The sequence below is a fragment of the Pantherophis guttatus genome, chromosome 4, assembly GCF_059756535.1.
Source record: "Pantherophis guttatus breed Tessera chromosome 4, ASM5975653v1, whole genome shotgun sequence".
NCBI classification, from domain to species: Eukaryota; Metazoa; Chordata; class Lepidosauria; order Squamata; family Colubridae; genus Pantherophis; species Pantherophis guttatus.
Genome location: NC_142066.1, coordinates 119,717,460 through 119,741,890, shown reverse-complemented (window position 1 = coordinate 119,741,890; position 24,431 = coordinate 119,717,460). Strand labels below are relative to the sequence as shown.

The following is a 24,431-nucleotide window of genomic DNA, read 5'->3' as shown; positions in this document are numbered from 1 at the left end:
CTTTGGGGGGTGGGGGATGGATCTCGAGTCTTTAAGTTTGTTGTTTACGAAATTATAGAAGGCACTGGTGGATTTTGTCCGTAGAAGGTTTTCTTCTTGCTTGATATGATAATGGGTGCATTCAATCTTTATTTGTTGGCATAAGTTTTATAGCGGTTTTTGAAGTTAGCTACATAGTTTGTTTTGTTTTTTTGCCAAAGAGATTTTTTTCTGGATTGTAATTTCCTTATTGTTATTGGTAGTTTATTTTTTCTGGGTTTTTTGGCTATTAGTGGTACATAAAGTTTAATGATTCTTTTGAGTTTGCACAACAAATTGTTGTAATATTACAACCAGAGAATAGATTTTGCCAATCAAGATATGAGAGTTCATTGTCTATGAGATCATAATTGGCTTTTTTAAAGTTATAACTGGGAATCCCATCATTATGATTTTTGAGAGGGCGTAAATTGAGACAAAAGTCAATCATGCTGTGGTCGCTGTTGGAGAATGGTTCTTTTAGTCCATAAATAGAATTTAAACTGTTGCAGAAGATGAGATCAAGGCAGTTGTTGAATCTAGTGTTGTTAGTTACTAGTTGATCAAGTCCCAGATTAGTTACAGTATTGTACAGGGTTGCATGTATAGGTTCAGTTGTACATTCATTTAGGGTCCAATTAATAAGTGGTAAATTAAGGTCACCAAGAAAGATTATTGGGTGTAGGCAGGAGGCTGCCCAGGTTAGTAGTGAAGTTAACTTGTTTGCATGTTCGATGTCGTAATCTGGGGCTCTGTAACAAAGTAAGAATCGAAGGGTGGTATTTAAGGTCACAGATGATGGTCTCAGGAAAAGCAAGTTAGTGTGTTACTTGAATGTTTTTTAGATGTAGGAACTTTTTGTAGAAGATAGCAACACCACCTTCCTCTACGGATTTCATGTTCTGACCGGTAAACATGATAGTCTCTTACTGTAGTAATGGAGTCAGGGAGAGATGTATTTAGCCAAGTTTCACAGACAAATATAATGTCGAATATAGCCGTATTTAATAAGAGGAGGAATTCAGGTATTTTATTTACAAGGCTTCTTGCATTAAGTAGCTTGCATTTAAGATCGATAGTAGTTGTTATAGAAGAAGTTTGGGGCGTGCGTGCCTAGTTTTGGATGATGGGGAATTGGATGGAGGAGGATTGGGTGTTAGGATGTGGGGTGTTAGGATGTGGGACTTTCTTTTGATACAGTCGGCATGGTAGTCGATGTATAAGTCAGTATGTCCTTGTTCTTGACATCTTTTAAGTTCTGATTGGAGTTCACGGGAGCAGATTCTTTGCAATATGGATAAGTCTGGATGTGAGTGAAGTTTGTTATGGCTGATGTTGGTTTTGGCGATTGAATTTATTGTATGTGTGAATATGCGTTTGATGTCATTTTTGCAAATAATTCTGCAAAATCGTGGAGCTACCGAGCCATCATTGTATTTGAACTCAGGGCCATCTCTTGAAATTTTGATGATGTCATCAGGGGGAGATGTTTGGTTTATTGGAGTTTCTTATAATGTTGCGAACCTTTGTGATATCATCAGATTCGTCGTTGTCATCTAGGCCAAATAAAATAGTGTTTGGACATTTTTATTCACATTCAATGGCATCTTTGATAAGTAAGGATATATTATTTGGTGGGTTTGAATTATTTGCTGGGTTGATGGTTACCTGTGGTTGAGATTGAGGTGGTTGTTGTTGAGTTGAGGTAATATTTTGAGGCAGGGGATGTTGAATTGAGGTAGTATTTTGAGCATTTAGGTATTTATTTATCATTTCTATATATTTTTTTCAAGAGATGTTAGACATCCTTGTAAACTTGCTTGTAAACTTGTTTTTAAAATTGTTTCTAAATGTGTTACTAAGCTAGCATCTATGGCATCAATGGATGTAGATGGGACATTTTGAATGTCTAGTTTAGGGAAACATGATAGACAGTGACAAGTAAATGTATTCGATGCTTGTATGAAATTTGCTATTTGGTTAATTTTAAGCAGGTGAAATGGGCGTAATTGTCATATGTATGGTATTTAATGATATCTTCATTATTATTGATAGTTGCAGAACATTTAAAGCATGTACAGGAGTCGTCTAGGTCGTTGTTGGTAGAGATGTGTTTTTGGGGGAAAGTTTTGTAGTGGCTTTTTTGGCTCTTTTGCTTGGCATGGTGGATTTGTTTTGCAGATGTATAATCTGTTATTTAATGCTATGGATTACTTAATCCTTATTTGTTGATAATCGGTGACACACTAATCAATAACAATAATTATTCAATATGATAGCCAATTAATTAATTAAAGCTGAATTAATAACAGTAATTAATTAATCAGTTAGACAATGAATCATTTTATCTAAAATAGTCCGGAAATTCATGGCTTCCATGACGGCCATGGACCTGACCCAATTAATTTATGGCCCTACTCACACGGGAGGACACACTCTGGACTTGATTTTTGTCTCTAGTCAATGGATGAATGATCTTGAGATAGGGGATATAGCGATTGAGCCCTTGTCATGGTCAGATCATTCCCTTCTTAGGCTTGACTTTCTAATTGCCACACCCCGCCGCAGGGAGGTGGAACAGACTAGGTGGTTCCGCCCCAGGCACCTGATGGATCCTGATAGGTTCCAGATGGAGCTTGGGCCATTTCCTGAGGCTCTGACTCACGGCTCGGCTGAAGAGCTGGTGGCCACCTGGGACAGGGCGGCCGCTGGCACTTTGGACTGAGTCGTGCCTTTGCAGCCTCTGACCTGTCGCCGACTTTACTTGGCTCCTTGGTTTTCCGAGGAGCTGAGGGAGATGAAGCACCGGAAAAGATGCCTGGAGAGCGGTTGGAGGACCAGCTGTTCTGAATCTGACCGAACACTAGTGAGGTCTCACATTAAGACCTACCTAGTGGCAATAAACGCGGCAAAATGTAATTATTTTTCTGCCCTTATCGCATCTGCAGATAATCACCGAGCCACCCTGTTTAGGGTGACCCACTTCTTTCTCCATCTGGGAGCGCGGGAGGATCCCTTGCAGGGTCGGGCTGAGGATTTTGTGCAGTATCTGCACGATAAAATCGTTCAAATTCGGGAAGGCTTGGTCTCTGACTGGGTAGGTTCAGGCGGGATGATGGAGGCAGGTCTTGAGAATGTTATCTGGGAGGAGTTTGACCCTGTGGCTCCTGAGGACATGGACAGGATTCTGGGAGGTGTTGTGACTCCAACCCCCGAGCCAGTCTTATCCGAGGGAGAAGACTCCGAAAGTGAAGGAGAAGAGTTGGCAAGGCCTCCTCTCCAGGACCCTCCTCTCTGGCAATGCCTCAGGTGTCTTCCAAAGGAGAAGAGATAGGCCAGGAGCCAGGCACTTCCGAGCAGCCGCAGTTAGACAGCGATGGAGATAAGTCTTGGCTGGATCCCTGACAGCGTCGGAAAGACAAGCGCGCGCAGCAGAGAAGGAGGCATGCCAGAGATTAAGCTGAGTCACTGGACCACACCCCACAGGGGATAAAAGGGGGTGTGGTGGCCATTCAGGCTTTGTGATGGACAAAACTGAAAGCTAGCAAGTCATTCTGCATTTCTGGAACTTTGTTATATGCTCTGCTTAGATTGATTTTTGGACTGGACTTGACTATTCTTTGGCTTTTGTGGACTTTAATGTTTTTGGTCGGAGGAGATAAACTCCCTTTGTAAGTAAAAACTTTTGGCAAGCAGCCACTGGGTTGCTGCCAATTCTGTTATCAAAAGAAATTCTTGTCTGCTGCTTTATTTTAACTCTTGGTCGATTGCTGGTGTCCGTGTGTGAGACAGGGACAGAACAGGACAGCTGAACGCGACCACATGTTTGTTGGACCCGTGTCCCTCCTGGTTGGTGCTGGCCTCCCGGGAGGTTAGGCGAGGCTGGCTCCAGGGGATTATTTTGAGGGTGTCTTGCCTTCCGCCTTGAAAGAGGCGGTGGTGAGGCCCCTCCTCAAGAAGCCCTCTCTGGATCCGGCTGTTTTGGCTAACTACCGTCCAGTCTCCAACCTTTGCTTTGTGGCGAAGGTTGTTGAGAGTGTGGTGGTGCGACAGCTTCCGCAGTACCTCGATGAAGCTGTCTATCTAGATCCGCTGCAGTCCGGCTTCAGGCCTGGGCACAGCACGGAAACGGCATTGGTCGCATTGGTGGATGATCTCTGGAGGGCTCGGGATAGGGATTGTTCCTCTATCCTAGTCCTGTTAGACCTCTCAGCGGCTTTTGATACCATCGACCATGGTATCATGCTGCGCCAGTTGAAGGGGTTGGGGGTGGGGGGCACTGTTTTACGGTGGTTCTCCTCCTATCTCTCTGACCGGTCGCAGTCGGTGTTGGCGGGGGGCCAGAGGTCGACCCCGAGGTGCCTTGTTTGTGGGGTGCCACAGTGGTCGGTCCTCTCACCCCTCCTGTTCAACATTTATGTGAAGCCGCTGGGCGAGATCATCTGTGGCTTTGGAGTGGAGTTCCATCAGTACGCTGATGATACTCAGCTGTACATCTCCACCCCAGGCCATCCCAATGATGCCCTTGAAGTGATGTCCCGGTGTCTAGAGGCCGTGCGGGTCTGGATGGGGAGAAACAGGCTCTGACTCAACCCTTCCAAGAGCGAGTGGCTGTGGCTTCCAGCGTCCCGATATAGCCAGCTGGTGCCATCGCTGGCTATTGGGGGTGAGTTACTTGCCCCCACGGAGAGGGTTTGCAACTTGGGCATCCTCCTGGACGCACGGCTGTCTTTAGAAGAGCATATGACGGCCGTGGCCAGGGGGGGCTTTTTATCAGGTCCGCCTGATTCACCAGTTGCGTCCTTTTCTGGATCGGGATTCCTTATGCACGGTCACTCAGGCACTTGTCACCTCCCGCCTGGACTATTGTAATGCTCTCTACATGGAGCACCCAGAGGCTCCAACTGGTACAGAATGTGGCCACGTGGGGGATTATGGTAGCGATGGGGCGCTCCCATGTGACACCCCTCCTGCGCGAGCTGCACTGGCTCCCGGTGGTCTTCTGGGTGCGCTTCAAGGTGTTGGTTACCACCTTTAAAGCGCTCCATGGCTTAGGGCCTGGGTACTTACGGGACTGCCTTCTGCCACTGATAGCCTTCCACCGGCCAGTACGTTCCCACAGAGAGGGACTTCTCAGGGTGCCATTGGCCAGACAATGTTGACTGCTGATCCCCAGGGGGAGGGTCTTCTCTGTGGCAGCACCTGTCCTCTGGAATGACCTGCCTCCGGACATACGTAGGATCCCAGATCTCTGTGCTTTTCGCCGTGCCCTTAAAACTTTTTTATTTCATCAAGCCGGGCTGGCTTAACCCACCTCCCTTAGATTTTTTTTTAAAATTTGATTTATATGCCGCCCTTCTCCGGCGACTCAGGGCAGCTTACAGTGCGTTAAGCAATAGCCTTCATACTTTTGTATATTTATACAAAGTCAACTTATTGCCCCCACAAACTGGGTCCTCAATTTACCTACCTTAGAAAGGATGGAAGGCTGAATCAACATTGAGCCTGGCGAGATTCAATCTTACTTTAATTGCAGACAGCTGGTGTTAAATTACAGTGCTCTGTCTGTTGAGCTATCCAGGCTCCTGTATTCTTAACTGTTAATTGATTTTAGTTGGGGTGTTTTAAATTTATTGGGCCAAAATTTGTTTAATTCTTTTTAAAAAAAAATAAAAATAAATTTTGTATGTGATGTTTTTTATTCTTGGCTGTTCACCGCCCTGAGTCCAGTGGGAGAAGGGCGGTATAAAAATCTAATAAAATATATAAATAAATAAAATAAATAGTAATCTACTAGACAATCAATTAATAAACTAGACAATTAATGCTAAAGCAACTAGACAAATAATACTAAAGTAAAAAAAGTAACTATTAATTAGTTATACTAAATACTAAATCAGTAATCAGTGAATCAATTTGGTTAATCAATATTATTGAAAGACAGTAATGAATGGATGGGGTAGTGGTGGTTTTAAAGGTAGCAGCAGCGTCAGTTTAAAAAGGAAGCATTTATAGGGGCATTAGCAGCGTTGGTTTCAATTTCAAGATCCCTTTCAATTCTTGTTCTGTTATTCTGTCAATGCAGATTCTCCCTCTTTCTCCCTCTCTGTCCCTCTCTCCCATGACTAAATTTGAATCCAGCTTCTTGTTCTGAGTTGCATCCTTAATAATGAAGATTAAAAATACAAATTTGGGTTGCTTAAAAAAATCTACACAGCTCATGTGAATATTTTGAAATTCCCCAAAAGTTTATATTGATTTTGTCTAATCAAGACTGAAAATTTAAAGCTAAAAAGAAGAATTTTGCCTTATTTAGGATCACAGCTTCAGATTTATTTTCCCTAGCTATATGTAGTGGAACCAGTGAATTACTATAGGATGCAGGACTCAAATAGATCTCGCCTCAGCATGCTTTGTTTTGCTTCTGAAATTGAAAAAGAAATGGAGACATGACATGATGCTCCTAGCATGGATTTCGCTCCCTAATGTTTCTTCCCATATTTTAGAATATGCCAGTAATAAATGTAAAATGATTGATAAAAAACTAAATATGCTCTAATGAATATCCTTGGATTGCATAAATTTATTGAGCAATTTGTATAACATGCTAATTAACGTATTTGATTGTGAAAACCTAAACTTTAGAAGTCAGGAACGCACAAGCTTTACTCTGAAGGCAATTCAGTCAAAACACTCTTTCAAACTGAATGTTCAAATCAAATAATCATATTGATTTGATGCCTAAACTTAAATATTCAATTGATGTGGTGATTGAATGGAACTTTGCACGTAAGTATATAACCTTTTATTGAATCAAATGAATTATTTTAAATAGAATCTATTCAAGTTAATAGCTAGAATCAGAATCTGATTCTCAATTGTTTTAAAAGGACAGTTGGCTTCATAAAATAAGTGATCATAAATTTATCACAAGAAGGGGTTTGGAGGAATAATTTTTGTCATAATATTATCTCCTGTACTATGCAGAAAGTATTATTGTTTTGAATATTTATTTCACTGAACCTGATTTTTCATAAGTAGGAGTTGCATATTTTTTATTTAAAACATTTTATTTAGCTTCTGATTAAAGTTTCAGAAATGTATTCACATTAAAATGGAAACAAAACAATAACAAATATCAAATAAATTATACAGACATACTTTAAAATATTGCAAGAACATATATAAAATAAAATTACATAAAATATTCAATTAGCTATTCAGTTAATAAAGACTAAAAGCAGAACAAAAGCCAACACTTAAAACATTAAAAAAGGTGTAGAAAAATAAATAGGTTATTTGGGAACTGAATGCAAAACCTCTCTATTTCTGATGCCTGGAAAACCATGTACCACTGGACTTTTTTTTTAATTAAAAAATACACAGGAAAAAGTAGGAAGCTTGGGGGGGGGGAAAGTAAAAAAAAATGTTTAAAGGTTTCTGCCATATTTTAGTATTTTTTTATTTATTGATTAGCCCTTTGGGCCATATCAAGTGCAGAATTACAAAAACAAATCATTACAAAGGTTTGGTAAAACAAATTAAGTAATATTGGAATAACTCGCAATTAAAATGTAACTAGAATAAAATACGATCTAAAATAAAATTGGGATAAAATACAATAATTTAAAGTACCATTTAAATATAATTAAATTTATATTATAATGTCGTAGTAAGTTTGTATTTATGAAGCCAGAGTCATAGTCACTCTGCTATTATGGTACTCTCACTACAGCAATTAGAGTCTATAACAGAGTCTCAGTGAAAAGGGCATTCCTGCTTCTGTGAACTAATTCATTAATTGGTGAAGCTGGAAAAAACTAAGCTCTATATCTGAAATATATTCAAAATGAATAGGAGCTGGCATAAAATTAACCTAAGAAAATTGAGTGGAAAAGTGTGCCCTGGGATTGTTTTCTTGCTTTGTTGGCAGGCAGTGGATTAATAGTTGGTGTTGCCATCTGCTACTCCCTCCAGAAATGGAGGTTGAAATGGCCATTCTGGTGATAGGGCAACCAGGAAGTGTAGATGAGGTCACAGACTAAAAGATGACATAGTGCTTTTGACTGAAAGGACTAAGAGCACTTGTTTTGAAGTCCACACTTACCTGAGGAGGTTGCTTTCCAAGGAGCAAGCTAAACAACAAATGGTAAGAGTTGAAGTTCAGTATCATTCAAATATTATTTTAACATTCTAATATTGGTATAACTTTTCCCACACCATTTGACTTTTATTCCAAACATAGTTGCTTCCTCCAGTGCATTCCTATGCATGACAGTGAGATGCAGTTTCGTCATTTTGCCTTCAGGTTTGGAGTTATGTGTTCCAGTATTACTTGTTAGTCATCTTTGTTGTCCAAGGAACACACAGGAGCCTCATTTCATTTTATATTCTGTACTTTCAAAAAAAACTTGAAGTAGAAAAGTAACTCATTGTCTTAATTTGTACTAATTACATCTATGAACTATTTATGCCTCATTTCAGCCTGCAAAAAAAAGTTAAATAGTATCAGGCTATTCTGGCTTACATCAGGAGATTTGAAGTTTTTTCAAATCAAATAGGTTTTCATGATAAGATTTTTCCTTCAACCCATCTTACTGTATGTAATAAGCATTTGGTACAACATCATCTTGTGCTAACAATTGTCTTAAAATTTCCATGCATTTTTCTTTCTCTCTAGTAGAGGCTTCTATTTTCCATTCCTTTCTCAGAAAGTTTTTGAATTTTTAGAGTATTTTTTTTAGCTTATTTCATGGTTGGGAGGTAGCAGCAGATGTGGTCACTTACTGTTACCTTCCCTCCATCACTCTGCAGCCTCCCTCACTTCCCCTGTTTCTTTTGCTCAAGTTCACCCATGGGCATGGTGGTATACAATCCAGATTCTTAGGAGGTAAGCATTACAGAGGACCAAAAACAGTGAAGTTGGGCCAGATTTTCTATTTGATGAAGCTTAATCTTTTGATTTTATTCTAAGGCCAAACATCTTCCCTGGTAAGATTTGGTTTTCTTCAGACCAAGAAAAATCTTACTATCAAGCTGAAAGATGAGGCCTCATGAATTCTGACAGGTGTTCAGAGGAAAAGAATTTCTAAAGCTACTTAAAACAAACACTTCCAAATAAATGAAATCTGTGGATTCACAGGAACATTTTGAGCTGTTATAAATCAAGTAACAGTAATAGCTTATGACATTCTCAAGTCTGGGATCTTGATTCAACTGGTCTGCATCCTTTGCCTCCTAGCTATACAATAGTTTTTGGTATATTCTACATGGGAAGAAATATTTAGAAACGAGAGCTTATTTATTTAATAAAAATGTTTTCTCAGAGGTTTCTATTTACAAAGTGGTTCAAAGCCACTTTATTACATATCAAACACCTTAAAACTGTAGAATAATATTAAATCAGTTTTAACAGTTTTGTTCATATATCCTCAGCCTTAGCCACTCCAAATAGGCTAAATTTCCTGAATTCCTTGCCAGATTGGGCATAGTTTAGGATAGTTTTGTTTAATTTTATGAAAAATTGTCTATACAGCTACAGCCATTATATTGTTGTGTATTTCTTTATGTGTTTCCTTGGGGAGACGTATTATTTTATTTCTGTGGGAATGTGTCCTAGTGCTTCCTGGCCAAACTAAAAGTTTCAAGAGAAAATGGTTTAGGATAGCCAATCTATAATCTTTCCTAATTAGAGCTAATTTCCCTTCATTTCATTTGGACCAGTGGGTAGATACCAATGAAGCTTAGATTTTGATTCCAGAACTGATCGTCCATGGAACATCCTATTCTCCCTCTAGATGTCATATTTTCTGCTAACTGAGCAAGTTGGGAATAATAGCGTAGTAGCGCTTTTTTTTTTTTGCAAAGAAAGTTCCTTTAAAATTCTAGGACAAGGCTATGACAGAAACCCTTCTCCACAAAAAGAAAGCAAAGGCTTTATAGGCAAATTGTGGGATATAAACCATACAAATACAGTTGAGTGCTTTCCTTTCCTTTCCACACTACAACCCTCATACTTCATTTGTATATTTACTGTAAACACAAAACACATCTTTTATAACCAGAGAAACCTGAGAGAAGAAGGGAGAATATTTGGATGGAAAAAGGCAGGAAAATTGGAGGAGGAAGATGTATTGGCTATGTTCGCCACCTTGAGTTATTTTAAAAATAATAAAGATGGTAAATAGATGAGAGAGAGAGAGAGAGAGATAGAAGAGAGACAGAGAGAGAGATGGAGATGAAGAGATATGAGAGAGAGAGAGAGAGATTTTCCAATAGAACTGAAAAGTATTTTTTCACTATGGTAGGATTGGGCATTAGCTCAATGGGAGTTGAAAATAAAATAAGATTTGTAAACCTATGGAGTAAGATGAAGAGATATTAAGGAAAGCATTCTCCTTAAAAGCTGAAGAAAAGATCTCATATGGTTTTTCTTCATGTTCTCCGAGGTCATAACCACATACTATTATTTACATAGCCAAATCTTACTAATTTTCTTTATGTTTGCCTACAACTAAAAATTGGGAGTCATGCCTTCTGTGATGCCTCCCTGCCATCTTTGGAATTGCATCACCATGAAATTTGGTTGGCTTTGATCTGGCTTACTTTTTTTTTTTTTAATTTAAAAAGTTTTACAAATACATTTTCTCCCCAATTCCCCCCCCCCCAAACCCTTCCTAACCCTCCCTTCCCCCCAAGACTTCCTCAAGATAAAATCAAAATCAAAATCACATTTTGTAAAACTTAAACCCCTCCATCCCCTGTGTACTGTTTATATCTTCATAAAATTCAGTTAATCTATCCCTGCATAATACATTCAGCTAAAAGCTATCTGATATTTCTTAGTTTGATATTTATTCTGCACATGATCTATCCACTTCTTCCACTCCCAAGCATAAGTCTCTTGAGTCCGATCTTTTAGATACGCTGAAATCTTCGCCATCTCTGCAAAACTGGCCATCTTCAAAGTCCATTCTTCAATAGTAGGTATAACATCGTTTTTCCAATATTGACCTATCAATAATCTCGCTGCTGTCACCATATACAATATCAATTTTGTTTCACCCACCGAAAAGCCCTTAACTATACCCAGTAAAAACAATTGAGGTGAAAATTGAATTTTTTTCTTCAAAACATTTTGATAACCCACCAAATTTTTATCCAAAAAGCCTTCACTTTCTTGCAAGTCCACCAAATATGATAATATGTAGCATCTAAACAATCACATCTCCAACATTTTGGTTGAACATTAGGATACATGCACAACAGTTTCTTAGGATCTAAATGCCACCTATAAAACATTTTATAAAAATTTTCCCTCAAATTCTGCGACTGTGTAAATTTGACATTCTGGACCCATATTTTTTCCCATGTTTCCAACATCACTGGTTCTGCAAAATTTTGTGCCCACTTTATCATGCAATCTTTAACCAATTCATTTTCCGAATCTCTTTCTAACAAAACATTATAAACCCTCTTAATATGCATTGGGCCTTTTTCTTTTATATGTCTAACCAATTCTTCTTCGTGCATCATTATACCAGTTTTTTTATCTTTCCATCTCAGTTGAAGTTGATTATACTGTAGCCAAGTTAAATTAATCCCTTCTTCCAACAGTATTTCTAATGTCTTTAGTTGCCATCTGCCCCCATCCATAAAAAGAACTTCTTTGTATAACAATCCCCCGAGTGACATTATATTTGTATTCCACATAATATGACCAAGATCCAGCCATAACGGTATTTTGTAATCCCATTTGAATTGGTGCTTCTTCCAAACTCTCATCAAAGAATTCCTAAGTATGTGGCTTTTGAATACTTTATCCACTTTATTCTCATAGAATAAATATACATGCCAACCAAATTCAAGGTCATGACTTTCTATATTCAATATTCCAGTCTTTATCCTTCCAAACCAATCACTTGCTTGCGTCAAGGCTGCTGCTTCATAATACAATTGTAGGTTTGGAAGTTTAAGGCCACCCCTTTCTGGAACATCTTGCATAATTTTCAGTTTAACTCTCGGCTTTTTCTCATTCCAGACAAACTTATTTACTCCTCTTTGCCATTCTGTCAGTTGTTTATCACTTTTAAGCACCAGAATCATTTGAAACAAAAAAAGAAATCTAGGTAGAACGTTCATCTTAACTGCTGCTATTCTTCCAAGTAAAGACAGCTGCAGTTTTTTCCAAGTTTCCATATCCTTTTGTACCTCTTGCCACAACACCTCATAATTATTTTGGAACAATTTTATATTTGAGTCTGCAACTTGAACTCCTAGATATTTAACCTTTGATACTATTTCAAAGCCTGCCTTACTTTCAAGTTCCTGTTTTCGATCTTGTGTCATATTTTTAACTATCATCTTAGTTTTTTTCTGGTTCAGTCTAAATCCTGATACCATACCATATTCTTCTATAATGTCTTTCATCTGGATTATTGATTCCATCGGCTGTGTTAGGGTAACAACCAGATCATCTGCAAATGCCCTTGTTCTGTAGTCCTCTTGCCTTATCACTATTCCCTTCAAAGTACTCGAGTCCCTTAAAGAGAGTAATAAAGTCTTTAAGTAATAAAGCTAGGCGGGTAATTAGGGAATTGAAGAAACAAGAGATGTGAAATGTCATAATTGTTTAGATTAGGATTGATTATGATTGTTGAAGTTTATACCCTGTAATTTGTTCTGGGAAGGGGAGGGGGGGAGGGGGGAGGTTGAGGTAGGGAAGGGGGGGGGGAAATATGTAAACTTTTTGTAAAACTTTTCAATTAAAAAAAAAAAAAAGTACTCGAGTCCCGTATTGTGTTCAACAAGACTTCTAGTATTAAAATAAATAACAATGGGGATAGCGGACAACCTTGTCTTATTCCTTTTTCAATACTAAAATTTGTAGTCAAACTTCTATTAATAATAATTTGCGCCATTTGTTGTTGATAAATTGCTGCAACCGCTTGTATAAACTGGTCCCCAAAATCCATTTTTCTTAGTCTTTAATAGAAAGTTCCAATCCACTCTATCAAAGGCCTTCTCCACATCCAAAAACACCAGCACTGCAGAGATCTGTTTATTCTTTTTAAGATATTCCAATAAGTCTATTATTTGCCTTACATTATCCTTCATGTATCTGCCTTCAATAAATCCTGCTTGATCATGATGAATCACCTCTTGAATAACTGGCATTAACCTGTTGGCTAATACTTTTGCAAAAATTTTATAATCATTATTCAGAAGAGCTATTGGTCTAAAATTCTCAGGTTTTTTAGGACCTGCTTGCTCTTTGGTATCAATGAAATATAAGCTGCTTTCCATGAAGGAGGTATTTTACCCCCTTGTTGTATACTACAAAATAGATCTTTAAGGTGTTCAATCATTTCTGCTTGTAAAGTTTTATAGTACACCGCAGTTAAACCATCTGTCCCCGGTGCTTTAGCTGTTTTCAGTTGTTTAATTGCGGCAGTAATCTCCTCAACTGTTATAGGTTGACTCATTCTTTCCTTTCGATCACTAGAAATTTTCATAACTCTTCTTTCTTCTAAATATTTATCTATAAGTCCAGTCTTTATATCATCTTTAGCGTATAATTTGGTATAGTAATCCAAGAAAGCTTCTTTAATTAGTCTTTTTTGAAAAATTTCCTTCCCTCCACTCTCAATACTGCCAATAACCCATGTACTCTGTCGCTTCCTCAATGTGTAAGCCAACCATCTGCCCGGTTTATTAGCATTGCAGAATGTATTATGTTTTGCAAATTGTAGGTTAATTGCTGTTTGTTCCGCCATAAGCATATGAAATTGATCTTTCAAAAGTTTTATAGCTCCTTGTATTCTTTCATCTGTTGGTTTTGTTATGAGTAACTGTTCTTTTTTCTTTATCTCTGCTTCCATTTCAAGTCTTTTCTTTTGTCGGTTTAATTTATGTTTAGAATTCATATAAATGAGTACCCCTCTCATATATGCCTTGCTCGCATCCCACACAATTTCAATAGGGGCACCCTTATTCAAATTCATTTCAAAAAATTCTTTCATTTGCTTTTTAAGTTCATTTACATTCAGGGCCGGATTTTCCTATAGGCTAACTAGGCTTCAGCCTAGGGCCTCAAGATCAAGAGGGGCCTACACAGTGGTGGGATTCTGGGGATTCTAGGGAGTTCAGCCGAACCCTTTGTTAAATTGCTGGCTCGCCCGCCCCTAGACTCCCACCCGCGCGGCGCCAGCCTACCGTAGCCAGGGGTGGGCAATTGTGGCTCTTTTACAACCTGTGGACTTCAACTTCCAGAATTCCTGAGACAGCTTGGCTGTCTGAGGAATTCTGGGAGTTGAAGGCTACAGGTTGCGAAAGAGCCACAATTGCCCACCCCTTCCCTAGCCTGAGTTCCGCTGCCTGGGATCCACGTGGGCTCCGGACGCAAGAGAGCAGGATGGAGAAAGCAGCTTCCACGCCTTCACTCACCCTCCCTCTCTGCTGTTCGCTTACCCCGCCCACTCCCCATCTATTGCTGCCTCCGATGGCTAGAGGAAAAAAAAACTTCAAATTCTTGCTGCGGGGCTTCAAAGGGCCGCCCTAGAGCCAGTGGTGCAGCCGAACCCTTTGTTAAATTGCTGGCTTGCCCCGCCCCTCCGCACCACTATTTATTGCCAATAAATAGTGGTGGGCGAGGGGCGGGGGAGCCAGCAATTTAACAAAGGGTTCGGTGTTTTTTTGTAATTTTATTGGCCCCCGGAGCTTCAGCATAGGCTAATTAGCCCTTGCTTTGATCGGCTCCCGACCCCTAGCTGATTTGCTCTCAGCTGTTTTGCTCAGAGCTCTGCTGCTTGCTTGGAAAGAGTGCAGATTTTTTTCCCCCTGGCTATACTGAAAAACGAAAGAGAAAGTAAAGCAGGCTGTTGGCTTTGCACTTTGGAAAATTAGGCAGGCAGATTTCTTTTTCCTCACCAAAAAAGGTAGGTGCATACAACGGGAAATTTAGGGAAAAAGAGGAGATTTTAAAACACAAAAGAAAAAAAGCTCTATTTAACTAGGGAATTGTAATAATTGAGATACTATTAATTGTATATTGTGTTGAAAGCAGAAACGGTTAAGTTGTGGTTTGGAGGAATATATGGGGGAAATTATTTGGTTTATTATTATTGGTAAATATAATTAATTGATTTGTAAGAAATTGGATTGCATGGAAATAATTGGAATATTCATGTTCATATTGATTAATATACAAAAAAGGTAGTTATATAACTAATTGATTTATATTAAAATGTTGAATTCATATTAAACAACTGTAATATTACATAATTAACCAATGTGAGGATGGATATAAAAATAGGTGACAATGGGAAGGGGTATAATATAGAATAGAAGGGAAAAATTGAATTTGATTAAGATTAGAGATGAGGATGAAGGGTAATATTGTTTTTTTACAAAAATAGATGAGGAATAAATATGGCAAAAAGGAAATATAGAAATTGTAAATTTAATTGAAATGACTAAACACTGTTTAAATTTGTGAACCGGCCAAATACTCTGTTCAAAGAAAATACATTGTATGTTTGTATGTGTGTTTTTAATTATTGTTATTTATTCCCTCGGATACTAGGTGGCTCAGATACTCAGGACCTGGGCCTCTGGCTGATGCTGTGCAACGCCAGGTCCGTGGTAAATAAGGCCCCCCTCATTTACGATCTTATTCAAGAGGGGGGAGCGGACCTGGCGGGTATTACGGAGACCTGGTTGGGCCCGGAGGGAGGGGTCCCTCTGGTTGAGATGTGTCCACCAGGCTTCAGAGCATTCCATCAGCCGAGGGCCCAGGGGAGGGGCGGGGGGGTGGCGGTTATTATTAACGAAGGTCTGGGTCCGAGGGAGACCACTGTGCCACAGATTGCCGGATGTGAGTCCCTCTTTGTGAGAGGGGGTCATGGGGTTCAGATGGGCTTGCTGCTTACGTACCTGGCTCCCTGCCACGTGGCAACGGCCCTGCCCGAGCTACTCGACGTGATAGCCACGGTGGCAGTTGATACACCCAGGCTTATGGTCATGGGTGATTTCAATCTGCCGTCCGTTGGTGAAACGTCAGAGATGGCTCGGGAGTTCATGGCTTCCATGACGGCCATGGACCTGACCCAGTTAGTTCATGGCCCCACTCACAGGGGGGGACACACGCTGGACTTGATTTTTGTCTCTGGCCAGTGGTTGAGTGGTCTTATTATAGGGGATATAGACATGAAACCCTTGTCATGGTCAGATCACTCACTCCTTCGTCTGGACCTTCGAACTGCTACACCCTGCCGCAGGGAGGCGGACCCAATTAGATGGATCCGCCCCAGGCGCCTGATGGATCCTGATAGGTTCCAGACGGAGCTTGGGCCAATTCCTGAAGATCTGGCACACGACTCGGCCGAGGACCTGGTAGCTGCCTGGGATCGGGCGGCTGGTGGGGCCTTGGATCGAGTTGTGCCTTTGCGGCCTCTGACCCGGTGTCGATCCCTCGCGGCTCCTTGGTTCACCGAGGAGCTGAGGGAGATGAAACGCCGGAAAAGACGCCTAGAGAGCGGTTGGAGGGCCAGTCTCGCTGAATCTGACCGAACACTGGTAAGGTCGCATATTAAGACCTACCTAGTGGCGATAAAGACGGCAAAGTTTAACTACTTTTCCGCTTCTATTGTGTCATCAGGGAATCGTCTGGCCGCCCTGTTCAGGGTAACCCGCTCCCTGCTCCATCCGGGAGCGCGGGAGGATCCCTTGGAAGGCAGGGCGGAGGATTTCGGACAATACCTGTATGACAAAATCGCTCAGATCCGGGGGGATTTGGACTCTGACTGGGTAGATCAGGGCAGGGTGACGAGGAATAGTCTTGAGAATGTTACCTGGGAGGAGTTTGATGCTGTGACTCCGGATGATGTGGACAGGATTTTGGGGAGACTTAGTGCGGCCACATGTTTAATGAACCCGTGTCCCTCCTGGTTGGTACTGGCCTCCCGGGAGGTTACACGAGGCTGGCTCCAGGGTGTTATCAACGCTTCGTTGAGTGAGGGTCACTTCCCCGCCTCCTTGAAAGAAGCGGTGGTGAGGCCTCTCCTCAAGAAGCCGTCCCTGGATCCGGCAATATTGGCCAACTATCGTCCTGTCTCCAACCTTCGCTTCCTGGCGAAGGTTGTTGAGAGTGTGGTCGCACGACAGTTTCCACAATTCTTGGAGGAAACATCCTATCTAGATCCGTTCCAGTCGGGTTTCAGGCCTGGACACAGCACAGAAACGGCATTGGTCGCATTGGTTGATGATCTCTGGAGGGCTCGGGACAGGGGTTGTTCCTCTGTTCTGGTCCTGTTAGACCTCTCAGCGGCTTTTGATACCATCGACCATGGTATCATGCTGCACCGGTTGGAAGAGTTGGGGATGGGGGGCACCGTATTACGGTGGTTCTCCTCCTTTCTCTCCGACCGGTCGCAGTTCGTGTTGGCAGGGGGGCAGAGGTCGACCTCAAGGCCTCTTATATGTGGAGTGCCTCAGGGGTCGGTCCTCTCGCCCCTCCTGTTCAACATTTATGTGAAGCCGCTGGGCGAGATCATCCGTGGCTTTGGGGTGAGATACCACCAGTACGCTGATGACACCCAGTTGTACATCTCCACCCCAGGCCACCCCAACGATGCCCTTAAAGTGATGTCCCAGTGCCTGGAGGCTGTGCGGATCTGGATGGGGAGGAACAGGCTCAGGCTCAACCCTTCCAAGACTGAGTGGCTGTGGCTCCCGGCATCCCGATATAGTCAGTTGACTCCATCACTGACTATTGGGGGCGAGTCTTTGGCCCCCACAGAGAGGGCTCGCAATCTGGGAGTCCTCCTGGATAGGCAGCTGTCCTTGGAGGAACATCTGACGGCTGTAACCAGGGGGATCTTTTGTCAGGTTCGCCTGATCCGCCAGTTGCGGCCCTTTCTTGATCGGGATTCCCTGTGCACAGTCACTCATGCCCTCGTCACCTCTCGCCTTGACTACTGCAATGCTCTCTACATGGGGCTCCCCTTGAGGAGCACCCGGAGGCTCCAACTGGTCCAGAATGCAGCAGCGCGGGTAGTGACGGGAGCAGCCTGGCGCTCCCATGTAACACCGCTCCTGCGCGAGCTGCACTGGCTCCCAGTGGTCTTCCGGGTGCGCTTCAAGATGTTGGTTATCACCTTTAAAGCGCTCCATGGCATAGGGCCTAGCTATCTTCGAGACCGCTTGCTGCCACCGACGATCTCCCATCGACCCGTGCGCTCCCACAGAGAGGGCCTCCTCGGGGTGCCATCAGCCAAACAGTGCAGGCTGGTGACCCCCAGGGGGAGGGCCTTCTCTGTGGGGACACCTACCCTCTGGAATCAATTGCCTCCAGAGATAAGGAGAATCCAAGACCTTGGTGCCTTCCGCCGTGCCCTTAAAACCTTCCTTTTCCAGCAAGCCGGGCTGGCCTAATTTTTTTTAAGTGTTTTTAACTGTTTTGTTTATTGTTTTTAATTAATGGGGCCAAATTTATATATGTATATTTTAACTGTATTTTAATATTTGTATTTGATGTTTTTACTTGGCTGTTCACCGCCCTGAGTCCTCAGGGAGAAGGGCGGTATACAAATTCAAAATAAAATTAAAAATAAATAAATAAAATATTCATATTTGTTCTCTTTTATTCTTTAAAGTTTAACAATTCATTCTTTATCTTAATATCTTTATATTTGTTTGGGGTTGGCTTTCTTCCCTTTCATCTTTTTTATTGTACAGCAATCTTTCTCCTCAAACCTACCACCTCTCTCTTTTCTTTCCTTCTTACTTTCTCTTCCTCCCCCTCTTCTTCTCCTCCCTACTTCCTCTTCCTTTCTCCTTCTCCTCCTCTCTTCCTCCCTCTCTTACCCTCCCTCCTACTCTAATTTCCCTTCCCTTCCTTCATCCCTCTCTATTGCTGTATCCTTTTATGCATATGGACTACTCAGAGGGCTGAAAAAGTTATTTCTGACTGGTCCTCACACTTTTGACCAGTCCTCGAACTTACGACTGTCCTCACATTTTACGTTTTTGCCCTATCTTGTCACCATGGTGAAGAGAAGCAGTTGTGAAATGAGTGACATGGTTGTTAAGAAAGCTGCACAGGCATAAATGTGAGGATGGTCATAAGTGTGAGGACCGGTCAAAAGTGCGAGGCCCAGTTAGAAATGACTTTTTTCAGCCCTCTGAAAAAAGTCTATGCACATAGCCATGCCCACCCGGTCACATGACAAGCTACCCACGCCTACACAGTCACATGACCAACTAGCCACGCCCACCCAGTCACATGATTGCCAAGCCACACCCCCAACTAAGCCACGCCCACAGAACCTGTTGTTAAAATAATTGAATCCCACCACTGGTGAAAGGGCCTCATAAGTGGAATAGCCTAGGGCCTCTTTTCATCTAAATCCGGCCCTGTTTACATTCTTTTCCTATCTAAACAAATTTTCATTTACTCTCCATGATCTTCTCTCAATCTTTCCCATTTCAATTTCTATCCATACCAGGCTATGGTCAGTTAGAGTCCTTGGAAAAATCTTTGTTTTTTTTGTCTTAACAAGTAGATCAGATGATAATAAAATAAAATCAATCCTAGAGAAGGATCTGTGTCTGTCTGAAAAGAAAGTAAAGTCCAAATCTTTTGGGTTATTATTCTCCAAATATCTTTTAGTTCCACATCTTCTTTCATATCAAAAAAAATCTGTGGTAGTTTAATCTTTGACTTTGCCAAACTCTTTTTGTCTATTTTAGGATCAATTACTCCATTCCAATCTCCCATGATTAAAATAGATCTGTAATCCCATTGCAATATTTTAGAATACAATGTTTTATAAAAATTTTCTTGTTGATTAGGAGCATAAATTCCAATCACCAAAATTGGACCATTTTCTGTATAAATTTCAATTGCTATAAACCTCCCATGGTCATCTGCTTCTATAATTTTAGCTGACAATCTTTTATTTACATAAATCACTACACTATTCTTTTTTTCCAAATTCGAAGCTATAAATTGTGTTCCTAATCTAAAATTTACTAAGTATTTTTGATCTTGTATTCGAATATGAGTTTCTTGTAGACAAATAATATCATTGTTAAATTGTCTCAAATAGTTAAATAATTTCTTCCTTTTCTGTGGTGAGTTTAATCCCTTCACATGCCAAGATAAAAACTTAATTGTCATCTGGAGCCTCTTGAAGTGATAAGAACATTTGCTGAAGACTTTCTTCCAAATTGATAGTCTTCGGCTTAGCTCCTCCAATGGCTTCACATGCTTGTATATTACCCTTAGCTCCCTTCTTACCTTGCTATGGCTTGGACCTTCCCTGTTGTTGTTTTTCTTTGATTTGCTTGTAAGCTGCTCGAGTTATACGCTGATTTTTAGCTTCACACATCCGGGCTAGGTCCAAAGCCACTTCTCTTGTGTTTTTAGGTGGTCCGGTTACAGTTTCCAGAGGGAGAGCTAACAGGGGCTCATCCAGGAATCCCCCTGTAGCTCCCTGCAATTCCATTGCCTCCCGCTCCATCTGCTTACACTGCTCTTCAGTCTCTTGTTCAAACTGCTTCTCCTTATCACTCTCCTTTATCTCCAACACTGAAGATGTACGTGGGGATGTTGAACCTGTTTTAAAAACTGTAGAATAAAATTCTTCCGCTTTCTCAACAGTATTCAATCGATATCTTTCTCCTTCAAACCTCAATATTATGCCAGTTGGAGCATCCCACCTGAATGGGATTTGCTGTTTCTTTAATTCAGTCACTAAAAATCCAAAGTCCTTTCTGTCTTTTAACATCTTAGGTGGCAACTCTTTATAAACTCCAATTTCCCTTCCATCCACTTGCACAGCAGAGACAAAGGACCTTTGCAGAATATCATTTCTTATTCTTCTATCTGTAAAGTATATCACCACATCTCTAGGCAATTGTCTTTGTTTAGCCACCCAAGAATTCACTCTGTAAACTTTGTCCATCTTACAGAGAATCTCTTCAGGGCTAATCTTTAACATCACAGCTAAAGCATCAGCACAAATCCTTCTCAGGTCTTCTCTGCTATTCTCTTTTATACCTCTAAGTCTTATAGCAAATTCCATAGATCTGAATTGCATCATTGTCATCTCATTTTCAATCCTTTGCATTTTATTGTCAACATTAAAGATTTTATGGTCAGCCTCCTTCATTTTAATATCTACTTCTGTTCTTAATTCCTCCACTTTTTTATCAGTTTGCATAACTGCATCTGACAGACCAGTCACCACTGTCATTAACTTTTTGGTCACCTTGTCATATTTTTCTTGAACCACCTCTTTAATTTCTTTAATCTCCTGCTTAATTTCCTGTTGAGATTTTTTAAATTTCTCATCCATATTTTCATCTTGCCTCATCAAAGCCTGAGCAATAAACTCTTTTAAGTTTTCAAGATCAATCTCCTTTTTCTGGCTCTGCTGGCTAGGAGGCTGTTGTTGTGGCATGTGTGTGGGGGATCCCCCCCCTGCCGCCTTCACTTCTTGCTTGGTCTGTTTTGAGGCCATTCTGCCACGTAGTCTAACTTTTTCAAAGAAGGAAGTCTTTTTTCCCTTTCTTCCTCCACAAAATCCTCTAAAAAATTCCCCCAGGTTTGTTCAAGTTAAAGATAAAATTAGGTCAAAATCAGGCTTACTTAAAGAGAATTTTCCTTTCTCTTCGCTTGTTGCAAACAGTGTTACTTTGTAGCGTATTAGAATGACTATGAAAATCCACTTTCGCTTTCAGCTTTCCCTAGCGCTGAAGCCAGGCACCATTTTCAAGAGACTTTCAGTCTTAAATCACTTAAATTTAGACACAGGGCTAGCACAAATACTTGCTGTTTTGAAGTTTAAGTCCCAGTTTCACCCTGTTCGTTTGTGAAATTCTTTTTGTTTTCGCTGGAAAGGTTGGTCCCGCCGTCTGGTTCTACGAAGTGTAGAATTGTCTCCGAAGTCCAGAGCCTCGGCGAGCTGGATAGGGAGCCTCACCTGTTTCCTCCCCAGATGCAAAGAAAAGCAGTCTGGGGGCTTCACAGGGGCTCTACCTGTTCTCGCCGGCTCTCCTCGCGATTCCTTTAGGATTCGGAGTTTTCCAAGCCGCTTCTCCTTTCTCGAAGCGGCTCTTTACAGGCGATGGGGCTGGCGGTCCGATAAAAGACCGTCTGGTGGTGACGGGAACCAAACCGGAAGTCGATCTGGCTTACTTTTTAAAGGGCAGCCCTTATCCAGGCATTGGGTTCCAGAGTGCATGATCCTTTGAGTAAATTTTACCTGGCAATTTCCATCTTATGTCTTCCTGATTTGAACTTTGGTTAAAGTAAGTTAATATCTGTCCCCTTTATTACATTATATGGCAATCATTGTTCACTGGTAAGCATAGCCTGTCTTTCCTTGCTGTCCTTCTTAAAAAAAAACTTATTTGGAATCATGGGAGAGACACTTTGGTGCAGTAGTTAGAGCATTAGGCTAGGAAAGGAGACTGACAATTTAAGTCCTGCCTCAGAATCAAAGCCAGATGGGTGATTATCTAAGGCTGAGAGAGTTATTATCTCTCAGCCTTAGGAAATAGGCAATGGCAAACATCTCTGAAAATGTTGCCAAGAAGATGACAAGGACTAGTCCACATGGTTGTGAAGAGGTAGCACAGAATCTACACAAACTATATAAACATTGTGAACTCAAACATCAAGTTCACCAGAGAAGGAACCAAGTATAGCAGGCTGGTGTTCCTAAACTGTGAAATTCTGGTCAGGACCTGTGGCAAGCTAGAAACAAAGATCTACAGGAAACCCATACATATAGATCAATACCTGCTGTTTGACTCCCACCATCCATTTCAAGACAAAATAGGAGTCATAAGCACACTACATCACAGGACAGAAAATATCCCCCCCCCTTCCAGAGTTATCCAAAATAAGGAAAACAGGCATCTGAGCAGAGCTCTTGAGGCCTCTGTGTATCCAAATTGGACCTTTATTAAATCAGCATCTGGATCCAACAAAAGTACAGCAGACAAAGCTGAGACCTCAGAGTCAACAGAAGAACCTGGTCATGTCTTACATGGACAACGTATTGGAGAAGCTAAAATAAACATTTGGAAAATACCAAATACCTGAGTTCTTCAAACCTACCAACAAACTACACTGAGACAGAGGCTTATCCATCCTAAAGATCAGACACCAAAACATAACAAGTGTAATGTAGTGTATGCAATCCAGTGTAGTGAGGAGTGTTTAGAATGATACAATAAAGAAACCAAGCAGCTTTTACACAAGATGATGGCCCAGTCCAGGAGAAACAACAACACAGAACCAGAATCAGTGATATAACTTCATTTAAAAGAAAAATGACACTCTTGAAGGCAATAACATTCGCATTTTGGACAGAGAAGATAGATGGTTTGAGACAGAGGTGAAGGAATCCACTTATTACAAAGTGGAAAATCCTTCCCTCGGTAGAGGTGGCGGCCTCATATATAACTTGTCCCCCATTTTTTATGTTGCTCTTTCATCAGTCTCCAGGATGATTAAGATCATTTCACAGGTTCACCAGGGAGGTCATATTTAATGACGCAACTAGGATTATGGAGTTAGGATTTAGGATCCCAAAGACACTGCCTATTCACCTAACCACCCTATCCAGATTAGGAGGGAAATGAAATCTTGATGGAGGACATCAAGATATGATATATGAGGTTCCCCTAACCAATTGTATAAACAACCAACAAGAAAAGAAGACCAGTTGCCATGACTTAACTTCTAGAGCTCTTCCTGGATGATTGAGAAACTTCATTGACAGACTGTTGCCCATGTGTTGTAATTTGCTCTCCATATTAGAGCGGGGTTTTTTTCTGATGTTCAATCCAAATTTATATTCTCATAAATTCAATTAATTATTTTGCTATGCTGTTTCAAGATGTTTATAGATTAGCCTTTTTAATTTGTAAGCAGAGATTTGACTGGTCTAAAGTTTGCAGAATCTTTTTTCTTCTTGTTGGAGATACCAATACTTGCATACAATCCATTCATCCAATCCATTAAATTTATTTATATATGGTTTTACTTTGTTTCTTTAAAAATGGGAAAACATTTAAACAATCACATTATGAACCACAGTGATGCAGTGATTAGAGTGCAGTACTGCAGACTACTTCTGCTGACTGCCATCTGCCTGCAATTTGGCAGTTCAAATCTCACCAGGCTCAAGGTTTACTCAGCCTTCCATCCTTCCGAGGTGGGTAAAATGAGGCCCAAATTATTGGGGGCAATATGCTGACTCTGTAAACTGATTAGACAGGACTGTAAAGCACTGTAAAGTGGTATATAAGTCTAAGTGATATTTTGGGCCATTAAAAAAATGATAGTGTATCTGTCTGACCTTTTAGAGACTGGTCTATACAATGCACAAAACTCATAA

The 24,431-nt window shown here is 40.9% G+C and overlaps 1 long non-coding RNA gene and 1 pseudogene across 1 annotated transcript in view; one reads left to right on the top strand and one right to left on the bottom strand.

Annotated features, from left to right (window-relative positions):
• Positions 1-1,103: 1,103 nt before the first annotated feature.
• Positions 1,104-1,791, bottom strand: LOC148114328 (uncharacterized; annotated as a pseudogene).
• A 6,309-nt stretch (positions 1,792-8,100) lies between these two features.
• LOC132709400 (uncharacterized) overlaps positions 8,101-24,431 on the top strand; it is a 47,891-nt gene continuing 31,560 nt past the window's right edge. The window contains exon 1 of the long non-coding RNA XR_009620401.2: positions 8,101-8,167. This is a non-coding gene — a long non-coding RNA (uncharacterized LOC132709400). The remainder of the gene's footprint in view (positions 8,168-24,431) is intronic.